The sequence below is a fragment of the Mustela erminea genome, chromosome 8 (genome assembly GCF_009829155.1).
Source record: "Mustela erminea isolate mMusErm1 chromosome 8, mMusErm1.Pri, whole genome shotgun sequence".
NCBI classification, from domain to species: domain Eukaryota; kingdom Metazoa; phylum Chordata; class Mammalia; order Carnivora; family Mustelidae; genus Mustela; species Mustela erminea.
In genome coordinates, this window is record NC_045621.1 from 22,809,005 (window position 1) to 22,831,585 (window position 22,581).

Sequence of the window (22,581 nt, forward strand, 5' to 3'; positions counted from 1 at the left end):
GTGGAAAAGCTAAATAACTACATATACATCCGGTTATATCATAAAAATTACTCAGAATATTGAAGTTATATTCCATTGACTCAACTGAAAAGCCATCTTTACCCAAGTGTAATTTAATTATGATGATCCTAATTAATACTGGCTGGAAGGAATACAACTATAAAGCAGTCCTATAGTTTGTATACCTTGCTTATCTTATGTTTGCTAATGGAAAGCATCTGGTTAATTTTTGAAGAAAGGAATGTAAACAATATACTGGAGTTTGCATGGTAAAGCAGAAAAAGCCCTGTGCTTAAAATCATTACTCAGATCAGGTCTGTATTCCCATTTTTTCTTATTATTTAGACTAATAAGTATTGCCAAAATTATATTAAGAAGATTTTCTTTCTTTTTTTTTTTTTTTAAACTAATCTCTGCAGCGAACATGGGGCTTGAGCCCACAATCCTGAGATCAGGAGTCACATGGTCTACTGACTGAGCCAGCTAGGTGCCCTGAATTTACTCTTATATGAATATGTACACATGTGTGCATTCATAGACAGTCACATAATACTTCAGTTATCTTTTGCTGGTAACAGATTATCTACAGTGATTCTGTTCCAGAAAAAAGAGTCTTCAAAAAACAAAAAAACAGCCAAAACACACAGTATACTCCAGGATATTTCATAGCTACAGAAATGGGTAAGCTTACTTAAGCTTTCAGAATCTTAGGGTTTTATTTAATCTTTAAAATAACTTTAAAATATTTAATCTGTAAAATAGGGGTAAAATACCAGTTTACTACTTTCCAGAATTAATAAAATCTGATAAGATCATTTCTGTTAAAATTCTCCTTAAATTGATATAAACATAAGGAGGTGCTACCATATTCCTAAACATACACATAGGTACATATAACATAAAATTCAAAAATAACCTAGCAGTATCTCATGGGACTTCATCTCTGAAATTTCCTGACTGCTATTAGAAATCCTTTAAATTTCAACAGTAACATGCTTTATCACTAAATATCACCACTTAGAGTACTTTATGTAGAAGAATGTTTTGTAAAACTTCTAATTTGGCAGATTCATTGCCCTATTAGTGAAAGGCTATAAAAATTATATTTTCATTCTATATTCTTTTAACTAAGAACTTTAAAAAATCAAAATGATTTAATATTTGCAATTTAGTAGGCTCAGTGCATTTAGTAGGTAGAGGTGTCTTGCATACCAGAAGTTCATCTACAATTTGGAAGGTGATCTTTCTCCTGGAATTCTGAAATGCTGTAAAAACTTTATATAGCACTGAATTGCTTCATTCTGAAAATTCAGAGCTTTCTAATGTGACTAGTTTAAAGAAAATTCAAGGCCCCTATCTTAGTATTTTAAATAAAATTGATAAGTTGGGTACTTAACTTTAAGTTTTTTGATCCTAATAAAAATAAGAAGTTTAACAATTCCTTCCTAGACCTACAATATGCATAAATTTGAAATGAGTATAGCACTTTCCCCCTCTAGCTTTCTTTCTGTTTCATACGAATCTAAACGAGAAAGCATATTGAACTAATTTAAACTGCAACCCACAGAAGGAAGCTGGCTAAGGACATGGAGGCTAACTCAGTCTGTGACCAGACTGGTTTGTCTAATGATGTAGTTGTTGTCACAATAAATGACTACATGCACAGATTTCTGTCTAGTTAGACATTTGGCTTGAAATAAACATTCAGAGAACTGAATCCAAACATCAACTAGGCCAAAAGTTGCCTTAAGCTCTGCCAACCTAGTGCTAATTCAACTAGGAGTAACATGATTTTTGTTTCACAACAAATGACTCTTTGAATCTATTAAACTGAATCTGATGATGATTTCAGGAAGATGTCTGATGAGAACATTATCCTGCTGCAGTAGGTCTGGAGCCTAATTTTCCTGTCAAACCTCACTTACCTACTTTGGTATCTTAGAAGTGGAAGAAATGATCCAAGAACTGAGAGAGGAAGTACTTTGGCTCTAACTGAATTTAGGAAAAAGGCACATGTTTTACCACTTACTTTATTTTGTAATGCCTATTTTATAACTAGGTGTAGAGATCATTCCTTTGTCTGAAATTAGCTCTAGCTTACCTTCCTAAGACTCCATTAAAAGCAAGACAACGTGGGGCATTTGGGTGACTCAGTCAATTGGGCGTCTGAGTCTTGATTTCAGTACAGGTCATGACCTCAAAGAGCCCTCCATCAGGTTCTATGCTCAGAGGGAGTCTGCTTAGGATTCTCTCTCTCCCACTCCCTGCCCCCAACATGCTCTCTCTCTCTCTCTAAAATAAAATAAATCAATCTAATAAAAAATAAGACAAACTTAATAAAGTAGTAGCACAATTTTAAAAAAGTTTATATAAGGTTCTATTTACTCTTTATATTTGTATTTGTATATTTTTCATCCCATACAGCTGAAGAAAATGACATCTAGAAATGGTGGGAAAATATTAGTAAATAAATACAGGAATAGTAGCAGAGAGTCATTTGAATGGAAAAAGCATATCAAACAGGAGACTTTCCAAATCACTTGAAGACTAAAATTATATTAATATCTAATCATCATCAAATTTATTACTTGGAAGATACTGATATACTGTGTATATCATTGATATATATAGATAGATATTCTAGGACAAAGTAACAAATATTTGGTTAAATATGAATATGAAAGCCTGGCTATACAGCACCACAACTCTAAACTGAGTTTCTACCAGTGTTTATACTCCTCTTTGAAAAAATAAACTAAGTATTGATGACAAACACAAATATGGGTCTATTTAACAGCATGCAAGAATTACAGCATTCCTGTTTTTCATTCAGTTTATGATATTTACCATGGAACCACACAATATTAGCAGGGCCCAGTGCAAGATGAAAATGTAAAGTTCTTTATCCAAATCGAGAATTTCAACATGGCAACAACAAAGCATGGAGCCCTTATAAGCGAAGAGCCTTCTGTAACTAACTACACAGATTACAGACTCATGAAGTCAGCCATGCATAGATCCATCACCAAAACTTTCTACTGACTTGTATTTGTTTGCTAATAGGATTGCAAAAGACACGAAGGGTAGTTGTTACTGAAGCATCAGTCCTTGCCAACTCAATCAATGGAAAGTTATCCTCCCACTGGGTCCACCCATACCTATTTATCTGCCACATCAAAATGAACAGGCTGTAGAAAACATGGCAGAAAAGACAAGAAGTTGGAGAATTAAGACACACATCAAGCTCTCCAGTTTCCTGCCTTTGATAGAAATGCACAATAGTGTACTGTTCACAATATCCTTTCAATCCTTTACTGGAGAGATCTGGCTCACACCACTAGAGCCTTGTGAAAAGACGCAACCATTAGGAAAGTGGTTCAGAAACATTTGCTCATTTTCAAGATCCTTTCTTCCTATGTTTAAAAAGAAAGTAAATATCTATAATATCTGAATTAAAACTCTTGAACTTCAAACCGCCTATTCTTGAATCATTCAAACCCACATTATGCATTCATATAAAATTTGAATAAAGCCTTTAAAACCACGACAAGATTGAATTAACTGATGTGTATACACACACACACACACACACACACACACACACACACACTTTGTGAAACACCCAAGTTCAAATCCTACATCATTGTTAGCAATGCAGCATACTACTGAAATATATATGTATTCTGGGGTCACCACAGAGACTGAGCAAGGAAATTCTTTCTTTAATGCAGTCTACAGGTATACCTTAGAAATAATGATTCCTTTACCTTTCATTTATTGGCAGATTTGTTCACAGTGTTTCAAAGCTTGACTAATCCACAAGATAATATCAGCATATGTAAATCCTTAATTTCATCAGATCCAACTTTATTTGCTAAACGAAGATGTTTTCCACTTCCTTTCATTCAAAATCTCATGATATGGCCTTTGATAAGATAGTATCATAAATTGATTTTCTACAGGGAATACACATCTGAGAAAAATATACTAACTGAGAAGAGGAAGAAAAGATTTATACTTTATTTGAAATTCTCAAAAATTAGCATTTAAGATAAAACAATCAGGAGATGGATTTTATCTTTATAATTTTTGAATTACACTATCAGTCTAATTAAAAAGTTCCTTTAAGGTTTATCTTGTATATTTCTAGTCAAAGCAAATGTTAGATAAATATTTTAATAATTTTTATTACATACTTTTTAATCATAAGAATTTGTGGCATATATAGCAATGTCTATTGATATCTTAACGGAAAAAAATCAAGATTGTATACTTCACTTACTCTACACTGTCTTAAATTAACAAAACAAGAACTCAATAAATCCATGGAAATCAGAAAGACAAAAAATAAGTAATGGCAAACTTAAGCTTAACAAATAGCTTGGTCACATGATGTGATGAGTGCTGGGTGTTATATGCAACTGATGAATCATTGAACACTACATCTGAAATTAATGTACTCTATGTTGGATAATTGAATTTAAATAAATAAAATAAACAATGTAGGTAGTCAATGCTAAGCTACATTCAAATTTTAATGGTTCTCAATGAAAATTATTGCTCCCCTATATCTTTGAAACATGATCTATCATTTAATCAGTTAGTATACACTTACTATAATGGATCTTCCCTGAGGACTACTTTGTCTTAATAACACAGAAATGAGATACTCTTCAGTTTAAATTGGCACTCCTTTGAAAAAAATATGAGAAGGTATGCTGACAAATTCCTACAATCTTAATATTAAATTATCAATAGTATGTGAAAAACTGCTTATTAGTGTTGTAAATCTAGTTCCTGGTAATTTCCAGTGATGGCATTTCTAGTGTTCTCCAAATGTATTAATTACACTATAATGTTTAAATATATAATTTAGAGTAGAGAGTATTATTTAAAATAGTTCAAGTCAGGGGCGCCTGGGTGGCTCAGTGGGTTAAGCCACTGCTTTCAGCTCAGGTTAGGATCCCAGGACTGAATTGGGCTCCCAGCTCTGTGGGGAGTCTGCTTCTCCCTCTGACCTTCTCCCCTCTCATGCTCTCTCACTCTCTCTAATAAATAAATAAAATCTTTAAAAATAAATAAATAAAACAGTTCAAATCAGTGTATTCTGTACCAGCCAAGAGCCTAAATTTTCATATTAGTTCCATGTAACAGTAATTTTCTATCAAGAGAGCCTGCTTTTGTTAAAAAAAAATAAAATTAACATCTGTATTATAATCAAAGTTCATAAATAAAAACACTTGGTTTTCTTCAACTCTTATAGCATTAAAAATACCAAAAAAATGATATTAATTAAGGAGAAAAGAAGGAATTAGACATTCTTTTTAAAAAACATTAAATTAGTAACTTAAGAAGTACTTTTTTTTTAAGATTTTATTTATTTATTTTGAGAGTGAGAGACAGAGACAGAGAACAAGCAAGGGGGAGGGACATAGGGAGAGAGAGAAGCAGACTCCCCATTGAGCAGGGATCAGTGAGGGGTTTGATCCCAGGACCCGGGACCATGACCCGAGCTAAAGGCAGACAATCAACAGACTGAGCCATCCATGTGCCCCAGTAACTTAAGAAATACTTTTTTTTTTTTTTAAAGATTTTATTTATTTAGTTGACAGACAGAGATCACAAGTAGGCAGAGAATCAGGCAGAGAAGCAGGCAGAGAAAGAGGGAAGCAGGCTCCCTGCTGAGCAGAGAGCCGGACATGGGGCTTGATCCCAGGACCCTGAGATCATGACCTGAGCCGAAGGCAGAGGCTTAACCCACAGAGCCACCCAGGAGCCCCAAGAAGTTCTTTTTTATTGAAATTAATTGTACCTCCCTTAGATTGCTAATTAACTAACCTCTAATTCAAAATATTTTCTTATTTAAGAAACTTAAGTGATTTACCACACAAATCACAGCAACAATTAGGTAGATTTTAATGTAAAGCAAGATTTACCTAGACACCTAGTGTTTCTGGTGTCTCCACCTTGAATTTGTTCTATAATATAATCCTACACAGTTCAGTTTATTATAATTAAGTTTATTAAATATAGAATTTTAGTACAAATACTAAAGCTTCAAAGAAGCAGAAGTACTTATACTTTCCATTTGTAGAGAAACAAGATATGCTATACTCTTGGCTTATATTTTTTTCAAACAATACTATAGATTCACATTTTTTTAAACTTTAAGAATACTTTCAAAATTCACTCTGCATCCTAAATTGTTATAGGAAAACTTGAACCGACCTTCCGAAATTACAGTGTCTTGCAGAGCAGATAGATAGGTGATTTTCCAGTATCTACAAATGACACCAAATCATATGATATGAAGTCATTGCAACCAGATGCCAAGGGGGAGACCAAGAGTCAAGATTTGGTCTGATTTTGGAAGTAGTGGAGATAAACACACTAAACAGGAGATATTGTAGACACCTGCCCAACTGTGTATGTGGGTACCCACAGATTGTACTTCTTCAGAATCATACTAAACATGTAAATAAGCCAAAAAGACAAGATGGATTTGACTTTGAATAATTCTTCATCCTAAATTAGACATTGTTTTATCAGCTTGTGCTACCCTTACAAAATACTGTAGGATGGGTGTCTTAAACGACGGGCATTTATTTCTCACAGTTCTGGAAGCTGAGAGGTCCAAGATCAAGGAGCTGACAGATTCAGTTCTTTTGCAAGGACCTGCTTCTTGACTTGTAGATGGGCTTCTCCGTGAGAAGTGCTCACATGTTGCTTCCTTAGCACATGCACGGGGAGAGGCAAAGAGAGAGTGCACAAGCTCAAGCAGGTTCTCCTATCTCCTCCTCTTCTTATGAGGGCTCTAATCCCACCATGAGAGGACCACTCTCCTGACTTCATCTATACCTCCAAAAGTCCTCAACTCCAAATGACAAAAAATTAGGGGTTAGAGCTTCACCTTATGAATTTGGGGGGAAGACAAGCATTCAGTGTGTAATAGTCATTTTACTTATGATTTTAAAATACTGTATGTGTGCACATACAGACATACATGCAAATGTATGTATATATATATGTGTTTAACACATAGTATATGTCCTCTTTTAAAGAGCTCAAATTTAATTGATTCACTTCCTCATTTACCAATTTTTTAACTTAATTTTTGAGGACTTGCTATTAGGACTATATTAGGAATGAAATGCATCTTTTTCACTTTTATATAATTTATGCTCAAGACACCTGAATATTTTAAAAAAACACTTGAATATATTAGGCAACCAATCCATACCTAGAACTGAATTAATCAGTGTACTGTTCTAAAGTGGACAGGACCCAGAATACTGATTATATTTGCAATCTGTAAAGCTTCATGCATCATGACACAATTATGAGCTCTAGTGAGAAAGTTTTATTGTGTTTTCCTCTTGAAAATATAATGTCTACTTATTTACACTATTTTGCTCAATATATTTCTCAAATATGCTACATTAAAATGATTTTGTTCTAACTGCAAAGTTATATAAAAATTATATGACCAAGTACATTATGAAGCCTATAAGATCTAGTAAACTTTCAGAAAAGATTCTGAGAATATCAGACATTCATATCTTTTCTTAATATGTAAATATATTATCCTGATAGATATTTCTATTTTATAGCATTCACAAGTAAATCCAAATTTCAGAAGTGTTACATACACCATTCACCAGTTAATTATGTCTCCTTATATGTTAATATATTTCTGGAAACTGTTCCAGAAAGTAAATTCAAGATTGCACAATTTAATCTTCCACTTAGGAAGCTAATGTTTGGAGAAATGAAAAGGTATAGCCAGTTTGATATATGCTTAATATAAATCAAATTTAAATCTCAGGGAAATACTTTGTTTTCTTACAAATATATTTATTAAATGATTTTTTTGGCAAGGTCTTATATTTAACTCTTCAAATGTATACATGTTGTGCTTTAATTCTAGGAGAATGGAATCTGTTTGAATTTTCCCCCTCAACAAATCAAAGTCTGAATCACATCCAGGCAGCTCTTTGTCTTTCCAGTCAGGGTTTTTGCTTTTTTCATTTTAAGCATGCCTTTTATAGAAGTTCCATTCTGTATGTAATTCAGAAGTACAATCTCATTATTCCGAAAGTCCTGCTCTAGAACTCTTGATAAACCATCCTTCCAGTATCATAAAGAACATGATGTGGTAACAATCGGCCTCCCTCATGGCATACCTCATAATTACCATGACCTGCTCAATGGCTCTCCTTCCAGGCAGATGACAAGCATTATGTGAACAGGGGATAGTCTATAATTAGCACAGGACACAGTGCCTGGCTCAATAAATGTTTGCTAAAAGAATGGATTAACAGCAATAATATTTTATTTTATACACACACTCACATATTTGGTTTTATGGGGCTTTTTGGTTCCTGCAAATGGACATTTCACTCTGAGCTAAGATTTCTAGGTTAAATACTTTTAATATGCTATAAAGATGAGACACACAATTGGTCACATTTGTCTGCAGTTCATGGTGATGGTTTTATAGCCCATGGTCAGAAAGGCAAATATTTTTTAAAGCCTGAACAAAATTCAATATCTTAATAGATCATTATTTCAAAGAATTTCAGTAGAAATCGCAAGTTATATGTTAAAAGAACACTTAAAAAATAATATTGCCTTCCCCATGACAGGTCACATTTATTTAATAAGAAATTCTATACTTTTCTAGAGATTCTACTTACTTACAAGAAATGGTATTGAAACTTATTGGTCTGTATTCAGCACCACTTCTGAAAATCCTCTTTAGGGTCACACTGACAGGTGCTACTTTTCACACCAAAGGGTGTTTATGGTAGAGTTCCATACATATGGTAACCAATAATTCCAAAATTTCAATTGCCTCAATACTTTCCTTGCATTACCTAGTCTTGTTTCGAATATCCAGTTTGCCAAGGAGGACTAAAAAATTTTGTTCATTGTATCGAGAAACTACTTTCTTTGGGGACTGTACACTTTTGGATACCATCGTAAAATAAGAATGGGAAATTCCACATCATGCTTGACTTCTTACATTGTAAAGGTGAAAATCGATGTTTTTCAAAATAGTTCCTTTAGGAATCATAAAGTGGAAGGAGATGAGGTTGCTGAAACTTATCATAATAGAAAAATCATCATAACAGAAAAATCTGAAGATATCAAAAATGTTGTTTTCTTCAGGGCTCTCTGAGAGCACAGAATATTGACCTGATTGCAAAGCTCTGTTTAGTAATGAATTGGAGACATTATTGTAATCACAAGAGATTAAAAACTGAACAAGTAAAGTGAATACTTTTATTTAAGAATACTCTCTGAAAAGTCTGAGGTATTTGAAGTTAAAAGAATATTATCCATACAACTTTGATTAGATATCTAAACTCAGAAAGATATATAAGACAACCATGTAGAAAGGAGAGACCATTTCAGGGAAGCAAATATGAAGATGTGATGTCATACATGGAAAAGTGAATTTTTAGATATGCTCCCAGTGATAACACAGCATTGAAATTTATCACAGATTTGGAAACTCCAGACTTGACTAAATATGATACCTTTAGTTTCTCGACAGGACAATATGTCATATGCTTTGTATCTGCTGTACGCTGGAGTGAACTAGCACAAAACCATTCACACATTAAGACATGGGGGAAGAGAAAAAAAAAAACTGTTGCTTTGCAAAGTCAGCAGAAATAGAAAAACAAATTAACAATTTGTCTTAAGTCACTTAGATGATACCAGCTTTCGCCAGGTATATATTATGCTTCTACTCTGAAGGTTCTCACAGAGTACCATCTCATTAGAGGTCTACCATCTTATGATAAAGACAGACTAATAAACTATTCAGAAAACCTGTATTTTGTATTTGTATTAATTTTGTTAGGAGAGGAATAACCAAGTTAAACAATAGTGTATCACCTATTTAAAATACTAAAAAGAATCACCTTATATAAATGCAAATATGTAATTTAAAATTATCAAAATTAATGCCTCAGCTTTTATATCATTATTCAGTAGAAATTTTTTTTTAAAGATTTTATTTATTAATTTGACAGAGAGAAATTACAAGTAGATGGAGAGGCAGGCAGAGAGAGAGAGAGAGAGGGAAGCAGGCTCCCTGCTGAGCAGAGAGCCCGATGCGGGACTCGATCCCAGGACCCTGAGATCATGACCTGAGCCGAAGGCAGCGGCTTAACCCACTGAGCCACCCAGGCGCCCCTTCAGTAGAAATATTTACCAGTAATTGTTGATCAGATGAAAATTACCTCAAAAACCATACAGTATAATAACTTTACAATTTTTTGAAACAAAGTATGCAGAATACTATAATACTTTTAGAAGATACCAAAATAATTACTTGAAATCAGTAATAAAATTGAAATTATAAAAATTTAAGATAATCTGAGTAAATAAGTACTAAATAGAGCTAATGACATAACACTATTCATTAACTCTACAGAGATGATTATGAAGAGGGCAAATAAAAACAACACAATTGCAAAGAAATGCAAATGATAACCATATTTATAGAGGCAGTTAGTCATGTGGACAGAAAACATATTACAGCCACCACATTCAATATCAAGTTCTGTAATTTAGCTATTATCTTTTAAAAAGTGATATCAGAAGGTGCCCAAAGCTGACAGTGACAGTCTAAATCATAGAAAGAAGAGATGTCACCTTTGAGACAGAGAGACCATATGTAGAGGTGCAGCTAGTAGTCAAGTGACCACTGGCAAATTTATATGCATCTACAGTGGGAAAATGACATACTGACCATTTCAGTTCACACTGCAAGGCGGAGCATCAAGTAAGTATGGCATGTATGTACCTTATTTTTACCTACGCATGAGATTTCTATCTATGAGCTTCTGCATTAGTGTACAAATATGTATATGAAAATGATTAAATGCTAAGTAATTGCTATCTACATAACATAGCAGACTAACGATCATTATAATTCTGAATGTGAATCTATTTTTAAGATTCTTTAATTAAAACCTGTGCATTTGATCCCGTCTCTTGTTAGCTTTGCCTTTGTGTATTCAAATTTTAAAAAGGCGATCTAATGTGTTAACAGAACCTTTAATTAAGGTACATTTTCACTAGGTGGATGTAGACACTTACTTGACCATGAGATTTGAATGACTGAGCCAACATGATAGGAAGATGTTTTTGCGGTTTTAACTGGCCAAAAAGTTTGTTTGTTTGTTTAGTTACCAAAATATATTATTAAAACCTAAATAGTATTTTGGAAATCTGTGTTTAATCATATAAGATCAAACATTTAAAAATGGCAAATTTTATAATATAATTAATAATTCTTAACCACAACCATTATTAATCATATCTAATAAACATTTTATTTTTTCTCATCTTATGAGATATCATTAATTTTTTTTCAGTGTTCCAAAATTCATTGTTTATTCACCACACCCAGTGCTCTACATAATATGTGCCCACCATAATACCCACCACCAGGCTCACCCAACCCCCCATTCCCCTCCCCTCCAAAACCCTCAGTTTGTTTCTCAGAGTCCACAGTCTCTCATGGTCTGTCTCCCCCTCTGATTTCTCCCAACTCACTTCTCCTCTCCATCTCCCAATGTCCTCCATGTTATTTCTTATGCTCCACAAGTAAGTGAAACCTTACAATAATCGACTCTCTCTGCTTGACTTATTTCACTCAGCATAATTTCTTCCAGTCCCGTCAGTATTGATACAAAAGTTGGGTATTCATATTCATCCTTTCTGTTGGAGGCATAATACTCCATTGTATATATGGACCATATCTTCTTTATCCATTCGCCCATTGAAGGGCATCTTGGTTCTTTCCACAGTTTGGTGACTGAACATTGCTGCTATGAACATTAGGGTATAGATAACCCTTATTTCCACTATATCTGTATCTTTGGGGTAAATACCCAGTAGTACACTTGCAGGGTCATAGGGTAGCTCTATTTATAATTTTTTAATCTTTAATTTTTAATCTCCACACTGTTTTCCAAAGTGGCTGCACCAGCTTGCATTCCCATCAACAGTAAGAGGGTTCCCCTTTCTCCACATCCTCTCCAACACTTGTTGTTTACTGTCTTGTTGATTTTGGCCATGCTAACTGGAGTAAAGGGATATCTCAATGTGGTTTTGATTTGAATCTCCCTGATGGCTAATGATGATGAACATTTTTTCATGTGTCTGTTAACCATTTGTATATCTTCTTTGAAGAAGTGTCTGTTCATGTCTTCTGCCCATTTTTTGACGTGATTATCTGTTTTATGTGTGCTGAGTTTGAGAGGAGTTCTTTATAGATCTTGGATACCAGCCCTTCGTCTGTAGTGTCATTTGTGAATATCTTCTCCCATTCCATGGGCTGCCTCTTTGTTTTGTTCACTCTTTCTTTTGCTGTGCAGAAGCTTTTGATCTTGATGAAGTCCCAAAAAGTTCATTTTCACTTTTGTTTCCTTTGCCTTTGGAGACATATCTTAAAAGAAGTTGCTGTGGCCAATGCTGAAGAGGTTACTGCCTATGTTCTCCTCTAGGATTTTGATAGATTCCTGCCTCACGTTGAGGTCTTTTACCCATTTCGAGTTTATCTTTGTGTATGGTATAAAAGAATGGCCAAGTTTCATTCTTTTACACATGGCTATTCAATTTTCCCAGCATCCAGGAAATCAAAGAAGAACTTACACAATTCATGGAAACCAAAGAGAATGAAGACTCTTCGGTGCAAAACCTATGGCAAAAGCAGTCCTAAGGGGGAAACACATAGCCATCCAAGCCTCTCTCAAAAAAAATTGAAAAATCCAGAATACACCAGCTCTCTTTACACCTTAAAGAACTGGAAAATCAACAACAAATTGAGTCAACTGCACACACAAGAAGGGAAATAAGATCAGAGTAGAGATCAATGAAATAGAAACTAGAGATACAGTAGAACACATCAATGAAACTGGAAGCTGGTTTTTTGAAAGAATCAATAAGATCAATAATCCATTGGCCAAACTAATCCAAAAGAAAAGACAGAGGACCCAAATTAATAAAATTATGAATGAAAAGGGAGAGATCACGACTAACACCAATGAAATGAAAACAATCATCAGAAATTATTGTCAACACTTATATGCCAATAAGTTAAGCAAACTAGATGAAATGGATGCATTCCTATAAACCTATCAACTTCTAAAACTGAATCAGGAAGAAATTAACAACCTGAACAGACCAATATCTAGTAATGAGATTGAAGCAGTGATCAAAAATCTCCCAAAAAACAAGAGCCCAGGACCTGACAGATTCCCTGGAGAATTCTACCAAATATTCAAAGAAGAAATAATACCTTTTCTCCTGAAGCTGTTTGCAAAAATAGAAACAGAAAGAAAACTTTCAGACTCTTTTTATGAAGCCAGCATTACCCTGATCTCCAAACCAGGCAAACACCCCACCAAAAAGGAGATATCTTTTAATAACCCATCTCGAATTTCCTCCCCCCCCACCCCAAGTCTCCTTGCGGCTTATACAGACCTTCTGTGCTTCAGACCTTTCTATGATCAAAATGTCTACTTAGTTATCAGAACCAAAAGAATAATCTTTGTTCTACTTTCAGACCTACAAATTGGTTATTCATTAAATAAACACTTATCAAATACTACTGTGGTATCTGGCACTGCCTAGACTGTATAATGATGATTCCCTAGTTCCTGAAACTAGGGAAGACACCACAGTGAAATTCTGTATATCACTGTTGACTCATCTTCTAATCACTCTTCATTGAGCTAAACCACATACAACCAAAAGAAATGAGTGTAGTGAATCCATGGTCACAAAAACCCACTTTTCTCCCACTTCCAATCAGGAGGGAACAACTTTCCAAGGCTATATATTAAAAAAACGGGGGGGGGGGGCGCTATGATTTTCCAAATGTATTTCCAATGACAAATAGTAAATAATAAGTATACTCAAACTTTGCTACACAAATTAGTTGATTTGTTACTAGAACAATGAGTTCACCCTCTACTAATAGCCTTAGCTCACCTAGTTAACAGATAAACCAAAGTTGCCCTACGTTAGCATACAGATTGTTTTAGTGTAGAAGTGTTGCTGTGAGAGGGAAGAGTTGGGAAATTCAATATATACTTACAGAAATCTCAAATATATCATGTACTCTGTCCATATTTTTAAAAAATCCTTTTATTTGTCTTCAGAATGAAAATGTAAGCAGAAAGACAATTCATCAATTTGCCAATCACTTATTCTACCAGAGACAGTGTGACCCATGTTCATTTCAGTTATGATGTACAGAAAAATAATGGTTTGGTGATAGCTAATGTTAGCTATGTACCCATGAAAATATATTGTCCAGAAATATGAATATAGCTACTCATGGCCAAATCTATCTTTTATAAATAATGATTAAAGATGTAAGCAGATTTTTTTAAAGTTCTCTTGAAAAGGTCATTATAAAATAGTTATAATACTAAGTTCAAGAATGTAATTTAGTATTATAAATCTACCTCATTATTGATTTCACTCAAATCTTTTGAAGTTAAAATCAGTTTTTAATAACCTTTAGTTTTATGATGATACTGACATTTGCCCATATATATCATACTGACAATGATACTGACATTTGCCCATATATTTAAAAAATCTAATTTTATTTACTAGTATGTGATCAGTCTTCATATTGTATTTTCTAAAGCAAGGTACAATAGAATTTATAATATGTTATCATTTGTGTAAAAGAAGAGGGTAAGAAAAATATCTCCATACATATGTAATTTTATAAAATGATATCATAGAAGCTCTCAGAAATGATCCTCAAGGAACCAGTAACACTGTCATTTCTAGAAACTACAATTTGGTGGCTGGAAGACAGGGGTAAAGGGAAAAATTCAATGAATATTCTTTTGTGTCTTTGAGTTTTGAACAATTTGAATGCCTTGTCTTCTTAAATTTTCTAATTGAAATTGAAATTTTAATAAATGAACTTAGCACATATAAATGTGCTATGGATATATGCATACATATATATACCCTTGTAAAATGTACCCAATAATCAATATGTTATTGTAAAGTAATTGCATACTTCTCCCAAAGTATTAAGCAATTCTTAACTAGACAATAACATCAAAAAATCTCCTCAAAATGAAAATGTATTTGCATTTTGGTCATATATATTATAAAAGTAATACTGATTCAGGGGGGAATATTCTTTGGATCTGAGGAAAATTGAATGTACTAAGCAATTCAATACAATTCCACCTCCCCCTCTTCTTCCTGGTTACCTATATACCTTGAACATTTCACTATATATAAATTCATCTGTCAATGAACAACACTTTCAAGATCAGTGTGTTTCATTTTTCCTCTCCTAGAATTTTCTTGCTAGTTGATATTCATCATTTAAAACACGATCAAGAGGAACAGAAAAATTTATGTATTTTTCATTTCTTCATCCCTGTCCACTAAATGTTTTAATAATCAAATTCTTGATATGTAGGATAAGTCAGCTAATCATGTGAATTATTAGCTTCTCAGTTCAATTATAATTATAAAGTTTCCTTCTGAATCAATTTTCACATATTGAAACATTTATCTTCAGAAATGTTTTGATATCAAAAATTACAATCTGAGACTTCTCATCAGTGTTTTCATTTATACATTATCTGAGCTACTTTATGAGGTATTTTAGATTCTGCCAACTTTCAAAATATACTATTTATCATTGTTCTCTACTTTTAAGTGTGACTGTGACATCACTCTTCATAGAGGGCTTAAATCAAATCTCAAACTACAATTTTCGGTTTTTGCAGTTAATTAATTGCATTTTATTGCTAAATGTATATTAAAATAATTATTTTAAAAATAATGTGGCTATACCTTGTGCAAATTAGTCCTTTTTTATAGTGCATTTTCTTCCAATTATGTATTTCAATGTTTTAATAATTTCATTCTGGGGCTGACACACACAAGTTTATATTTTAATCTTTCCAAAAAATCTCATCTCTCTCTTCCTCTCTCTCCTCTTGCCTTTCTTTATGTGTGCATAAAGAAACACACACACACACACACACACACACACACACACACACAGGAACTCTGAGGAACTTTTATATTAATGGTGAATATATATGTGTAGGTATGCTTGTATATAACACCCCTGATCTACACGGCATCTACTGAACTTTGATGATTCTCCAGAAGTCATGCATTTGTACCACCAACCCAGACACCTTCATGATCATCCCTTTTGAAGCAAAGCGTACATTTCAAAACTACCATGCAGACTGTGAGTGCAGTTTAGGGTCACATAACAGAGCTAAAAGCTAACTGGCCCACCCACAATGTGAACAGGAGACAGAGGCTTCAGGATTATCAAAGTCTGGCCAACTAGTGCTGTAGATTTCAATGGACAAAAACAACTGTTACACACTTTTGCTTGTACATGGGACAAGAGTTTTCTGATAAACCCATATACTTTTAGATGCTCCCTGTTACAGGAGAATGTGTAAAAATCTCTTGTACTTATCTACATTACTTAATAGTATCTACTTGTAATAGATACCTGTTTCACACCATTTTAGTAGAGAATCAATTTGTCATTCCATTCCATTTCTAATGCAGTAGTCCAACCCAACCCAGAATGCATTATTGATATGGAAATGAGTGTAATTAGCAGCGTAAATGATCTGTTATTTATGATACAAGTCAAAGCAGTAAATCACCATTGGTTCACTATCATTACTATGCAAATAGAAGAAGGCAGTTAATGGTCCATGTGTTAAAAACAAGCTACTTGCTTGCTCATTTGCAAGTGAAAGGCAAGGGTGAGGGTTTAAGGTAGAAATGACAGTTTATCATATTGTCAGTCCCGGTGCTTGGATTTAAGAAAACCAAGACACAAATAGTTGCACTAGTTTTAAAATCTACACCCTCTCTCCACTGCATATTCCACCTTAAACCTACTCTAATGGTTCCTTCAGATTTATCTTTAGTCCCTTCTAATCTGAACAAGAAGAACTGGAATAATTGTGTTTGTAATTGTTTTGCAGTATATGGATACTTTTTATGTCAGCTGGGAAAAAACATAAAAACTCCTATCATGAAATAAAATATCATTGATCATACAATACACTTCATTTTCTTACAAATATATTTCATTCTCTTGTAAGGAGGTAAACTAGCAATGGTTTTGAGGACCCAGAGACTAAAAGAATTATCAGTGAGCCTTATTGGAAAGTATTCAGGATACCTAAAAGAAATTGTCCTTTCTTGCTTGGTCCCTTTTGTTTAATTTTTCAAGGAATTTTCTAGGGGGCGGGGGTTGGAGGGGGACACCAAGTGTATTAGCTACAGGCCAATGATTGCCTAGTGAAATGGGAACAAAGGTAGAATGCATGAAAAACTAGAGGCAGAAGAGGCACGAAGGGCAATGTAAAATTCTATAAGTATCACTTTTATGGATCTGGTAATTTTTAAACTATGTGGATACATAAATACAGAACTTAGAATAATCCTGTCTTTATGTTAGAAATGTACATTGCAGATTGGATTTCAATCTCATTTGAATAAATGAGCTCCATCTTGGCAACTCCATAAATACAACTGGCAAATCACTTACGGAATCTTATTTTTATTTGTTGTTATTTTTTATTAAGCTATGGATTCAAGAATGACTTACAAACCGGGCAAGAATTTTATATATAGGAAATGATAACATTTAAATACAATATGGTAGAAAACATTTTACCAATTTTTAAAAATTACATATATACAGTGATTAGACCTGTTCATGTTTTCAGGTATCAACATATCTTTTATAAATTCTATATTTTTCTTCCTTTAATTCAAGGAAATAGCTAGATTATTGGGTTCCCTCACTTCACTGGTTACCAAAGATAACTCCCTTCCTGTTTTTGCTTTTAGAAACCTTAAAACCATTGAGAAGATTAAACCAGAGTGAGGTGAAAGTTTTAGGGTGAGCTCACACATTAGTATCAAGAAGAAAAGAGATAAAAACATACCCTCTAAATCTGGGAAGGGAAGGGAAGTCTCAGGCAAAATAGATCGAGTAGCCCAAGTCCAGTTCCCAGGCAGCACTTCCAGGAAATGGCTTACCTTCAGGGGACAAGTTTATTCCCCTATTTATAAAAGTTCTAACAACCAACAGATGACACCAATTAGGAAAAATCAAGGAAAGCTAACATAAAAGTTACTCATTTTATTTTTTTTAATAAATCTTTATTTATTTATTTTTTTAAGATTTTATTTATTTGACAGACAGAGATCACAAGTAGGCAGGCGGGCAGGCAGAGAGAGAGAGAGGAGGAAGCAGACTCCCTGCTGAGCAGAGAGCCTGATGTGGGGCTTGATCCCAGGACCCTGGGATCATGACTTGAGCAGAAGGCAGAGGCTTTAACCCACTGAGGGTTAAACCCAGGCGCTCCTAAAAGTTATTCATTTAAAAGTTGTTGGCAATATAGGTGAATAACAAGGGACAGTGTGGTAGTGGGACCAACTCATCTGAGCTGGCATCAGCCCTGGACCCCAAAGAACTAAACCAAAGAGAGAGGTACAGACCAAGGAGAGTTTTGCAGAGTCAATTCCTTTACAGCAATAATGACCTTCTGTTGAAGGATACAGAGCAAGAAGATCTCACAGGAGAAAAACCAGGGGAACAAATACCCAGCCTCACTATCCTTTATCACTCTGATTTCCTGCTGTAGTTTTCCAAATGGATCACTAAATAAATATAAAACCTAGAAAGCAGAGGAGTCTGTGAATCATTAGCCAAACAGATCAGCCTTCCATGAGTAGAACTGAAAAGCAGAATTTCTGAGGAAACAGTGGAGCCTGGTGTCTTCAAAGGATCATATAGGTGGATAGGTGAGCATACCAGAGGTGACTGTGATGTGCTAAAAAACTAGTAGTCCTCCCCCCAAATTTTATAGGACATTTGTCTATATTTACTAGGTAATTAATATGTCCTATGGCTTGTAATAAACACTTTACATGCATTATCTTCCTTCCCCTTTTTAGTATTTTCAGATAGGTCCAATTATTATTCTCATTTTATAGAGTAGAAAACTGAGGCACAGAGAGGTAATTATCTTGCTTAAGGACACGTGATAAAATTATGGCAGTTAGATTCAAACCTGTATGGGTCTGGTTCTAGAACTTGTTAACTTAATGACCATATTTAATGCTTTTTAATATTTGACTAAAATATGCTGACAAATTCCCAACTGTGGTATGTCATTAAAACAAAATATAAACTATTTAAATCTAAGTATAATTTAAATCAAGAGAATCATATAATTAATAACATTAATATTTTAGTAGTGATATTAAATATTAATAATATTTATCATAGCTTGTCTTTGACTCTGTACCAGTAATTGGAGAAGAAGCAGAAGAATAGGACTCATACATTCACAGAGCTGCTTTAAAATGAGATGAAGATGACAAAACCACTTGGGTAAGTAAGTAAGTAACTCACTGGACGTCTTAAATCATCTGCTTGGCTAAAATCTAACAGGTTAAATACATATATATTTACCACACCTTTGCTAAAAGGCAACTTAACTTTTTGAGGACCTGAAAGGAATTCCACTGAAATATTAAAAATATACTTCTAAAATTCAGTAATTTATAGAAAGTCCTTTTGGAGAATTTTTTGGTCACATTTCCACTTAATATCAAATACTTGAGAAGTTTCACAGACAATGAAAACAAAAGTAAGTAAGAAGGTAAACAGATGAATGGATGGATGAATGGACAGAGAGACAGGCAGATAAATAGATAAGGCCTGGTGTTGTTGAGTAAAGGCAGCTATATATTCCATATTACATAAATTTATCTTGAGTTGCTACATGGTTACTGGCTTCAAAGAAAACCATGCCTATGAAAGAAAGCAGATTCATGTCTAGTGTTTATTATTTAGCTTGGCTTTAAACATTTTTTTTCTTATATTACTACTTATGTCTAATACACAGATGTAGGATATGTTTTATTAAGGGAAAACTGCATATGCAAGACTTGTGTAAATGACATATAATCAGTAACCATATTTTTTAAAAATCTACCCTGTGTACACATTTAATTGTCTTGAAGTCAGAATAACCTTTTTGTTTTTACATAAGATCTACAAATAAAGAGAAATTACTCAAAGTGAAGAATCACTTAGAGTCAGCTATGTCTCTTTATAGATTTTATTTAATTTGTATGCTCTTTTCATATAAAAAAGATTTTCATTTTGTCATTAATATAAAAATCAGAACATTTCATTTTGTTATAAACAAAAATCACTCACGTTAGCACTCTGATTTTTCATCATCAGGATCATAAGTGCCATAAAAATGCTGATGCTTAGTAAATGGAATTAACCTTATTATGTCCATTTGAGATCATTCAACAAGCTTACTTAGCGTGAGGCAGCTAAGAAACTGGCTGAAAGAGTAATTCTCCAAAAGAGTTCAACCTTACCTTGAGAAAGCAAGAGGGAAAAGGCAGGGAGGGAGGGAGGAGAATAGAAACAGAGATCTCTGAGACAGAGACAGATAGATGAAGAGACAGAGGCAGAGAGAGAAAGGCAGAAAAATAAGGAGACAGAGATTGAAATTGAGGTGCTAAGTCTTAATAACCGTTTGCTTCTGTCTCCAAATCTGGTCACATCATTTTAAGTGATAACAGAGGTGGTTGCCTGCCTTCATTGCCTTTGTTTGGGAGGAACTGTTGACTTAATTGTTTCTCATACCTTGATGATGTCATCTGAATTTAAGGCTCTAAATCTATATATTAATGGCTCCCTCTTTGAAAGACTTCTCCCTGGAACTTCAGGCTTGTATATCCAGCTGCCTAGGCAACATCTCTGGATGTCAAGTAGCATAGTAAGCATAATGAGTCAAGGCGAACTTCTAATCTCCCAGGCCACACTTAACTCAAACAGATACTCTCACAGTCTTCAAAGCACTGCAGCTGAGGCAACTCTATCCTTCCCCATCCTCAGATCAAAAACCTTGAATTTCTTTTTTGTTCCTCTTTTTCTTTGAAATCCCACATCTTATTTTTCAGCAATATTCCAGGCTCTCTCTTCCTTTAAAGTGTATCCAGAATCCCACCCCTCATAACTTCCATTTTTACTACTCTCAACAAAGTCAACACAATCTCTAGTCTAGATTACTGCCTTTCATGCCCTTCAATTATTCTCAATGGAAGAGCCAATGAAGAGAAAGCATGTAAGATCAGGTTATTCAAAATTTCAGAACTCCCCAGTAACTTTTCATATGTATAAAAATAAAATGCACATACCACATGCCTTCCTTCCCTTGTTGTTTCCATAGCCCCACCCCTAACGATGCTTGCATTTTCTTATCCTACCATACAAAGTAGTTCTTGCTACTTCCTTGAATACAGTCATCACAGGACCTTTGCACTTACTGCTCTATCAGCCTGCACCACTCTTTACCAGCTTCTTCCCTTCCTTTTGATCTTTGCTCAAATGCTTCTTTGTTAGTAAGTCTTTCTCTGACCTCCTTATGTAAAATTACAATTTCAATTTACCAACATTCATTTGCTTTCTTTCTTAAATTAGTATTCTCTCTAATACTCATCATCTAGTGTCCATATATTTTATTTATTTATTTTGTCTCCTTCGGCTCTACTAGGTCAATGATTTTGTCAAGGACTCTTAGCTGTTTTATCCATGACTGATTTCCAACGATTGGAACATTTGTTGTATTAAAAAAAAAAAAAAAGTCAGGGAAAAACAATACCTTAATATCTTGATGTAATCCAGGAAGTCTGTTTACTTTGTTCTCTCTCTGTCACTATCACCCTGAGGGGAATGGCTTTCCCTGAAAGGAGGTGAGATCAAAAATCCAATAGCCATAATGTTTATACCAGTTAAGAAATATAAATAGATATTTGTTATTACCAAAACCATGTTAGACTATAATTTTAAATGCATTTCTCCAATATGTAACTATAAAAATACCTCACAATTTTATATCTCTGTGTAATTCACTACTGCTGCAATTTGCTTTTCAGTTACTTTTAATATGATTAAATAGAGTAACTAAGATCATGTTTCTGTACAATTTTTGTACCTAACTATGAATCATAGGTTATCTCTAATAACTTAATGAATGTTCTATCTATATAGAATGCTGAGATATCCCCTGACGAGTATTAAATAACTTGGCTTCTGTAAATATAGTCTGAAATTTTATTTAAAGGCAAAATTTGACTTTACTATTTCTAAACATCACCAATAATAATAATTAGAAGCTACATTAACTTACTGAGAATAAGTTGATAAAGATCCAATTAGATTTTTAAATCATCATTGCAAATTATTGAGCTCTATTTTCAAGAAGCATATTTTACATCATTAACAACCCATAGCAGTTTGAAAGGCAACTTTTTTTTTTTTTTAAGAGTGGCCTCCAAGGGCACCTGGGTGGCTCAGTGGGTTAAGCCTCTGCCTTTGGCTCAGGTCACAATCTCAGAGTCCTGAGATCAAGCCCCACATTGGGCTCTCGGCTCAGCAGGGAGCCTACTTCCTCCTCTCTCTCTGCCTGCCTCTCTGCCTACTTG

At 34.0% G+C, this 22,581-nt stretch overlaps 1 protein-coding gene and 1 long non-coding RNA gene across 6 annotated transcripts in view; one reads left to right on the top strand and one right to left on the bottom strand.

The window, feature by feature from the left end:
* ERBB4 (erb-b2 receptor tyrosine kinase 4) overlaps positions 1–22,581 on the bottom strand; it is a 1,157,734-nt gene that overhangs the window by 1,032,365 nt on the left and 102,788 nt on the right. The window lies entirely within an intron of this gene.
* On the top strand, positions 1,036–12,727 carry LOC116597240. Its single transcript, XR_004288509.1, has 3 exons — positions 1,036–1,046; positions 3,188–3,190; positions 12,649–12,727. It is a non-coding gene; the product is annotated as an uncharacterized LOC116597240 (long non-coding RNA).